Here is a 1216-nt window from a genome sequence, read left to right as displayed (position 1 = left end):
GATGGTCGGGGCCGTGCCGCGCGCCCACGCCCCGCGCAGCTGGGCGCTGAGCCGAGACCATCCCCGTTACTGCTGCGCTGCGGCGCACGTCCGTTTTCGCTCGGCAGCCGGCCAGGCCTCCACGTGCGCCCGGCGTGGCGCCAGGTGCACAGGGCCGCCTGGAGCATGGAGCGCGCTGGGGTCCTCGCCCTCCCTGGGCCCTCCTAGGGTTAGTCCTCCGCCTGGGGCGCACCAGTCCCCGGGCCGGACAGGTGCATTACTGCAGCTGGTACCTTACGCCTTGTAGGGGCACCTGGTAGTTCCCCTCCTTCCCTTTCAGTAACTAGAGCAAAACGCAGTCACCGATGATTACTGTTTCCTTTTTTTCTGGTTACATGGTAGATGGGCTAGTCAGAGAGGGAAAGCGAGAGATCACCCTCTCCCCACCCCTAGGGAAAGTGGCCACCCCGCAGTCCCTTCTCCATTCTCTTAGGGTAGGCACCCACACGCACTTGCCATCCGTGATTTTAAAGATGCTGGGGCCGGGACTGGAACCTAGCAGCCAGCCTTGTGGATCCCACAGGAGCCCTGCCACACAGGTCAGCCTGCCAGAGGGCCTGGTTTTACAGTGGCTTTTCTACTCGGCCACTGTCTACCCCCTAATTGTTAATTTTTAAGAAAGTGTATTCCATGAGGGAGGGCAGGCCTTGCCAACAGGGTTTTCAGTGTGCCGTCCGCCCCTGGCTTCAGCCTGCCTGGAGTGTACTGGGAGACCTGAGGATGCAGACAGGGACCTGATTTGTGGGGTCTTTATGTGGCCCTCCGTACCAGGCCTACAAAGTGGGCAAGTTGGTTACCTGCAAAAAAGCTCAGGCAGACTTGAGAGTGAGTTTTGTCTGTCGTTTTCCTGCATTGTAAACGGGGCCACTGGTCGTGCGGCAGACTTTTACTGGGTCTGGTTGGAAGGGCCCGTGCGCTGTGGTTGGGTTCTGTGAGGACTCTGTTTAGGATGGAGCAGGCACCTGAGCTTGTTTCCTTTTTAAAACTTGCCATAGAGGGAACCAGCAGTTAGCGTAATGGCTATGTCACTGGACTCCCACGTAGTCGACCGCGGTTCGTGTCCCGGACCCGGTGGCTTAAAACTCACGCCGGGCGCGTGTGCGTGCGTGCCCAAGATCCCGAGAGGAGAATGGAGGAGAAGGGATTGCGGCGTGACCATCCCCCCTGGGGGGGGAAT

The sequence above is a fragment of the Tupaia chinensis genome, unplaced genomic scaffold (assembly GCF_000334495.1).
Source record: "Tupaia chinensis unplaced genomic scaffold, TupChi_1.0 Scaffold139733_1, whole genome shotgun sequence".
In the NCBI taxonomy this organism is placed as follows: domain Eukaryota; kingdom Metazoa; phylum Chordata; class Mammalia; order Scandentia; family Tupaiidae; genus Tupaia; species Tupaia belangeri.
Note: the sequence above shows the minus strand (reverse complement) of the source record.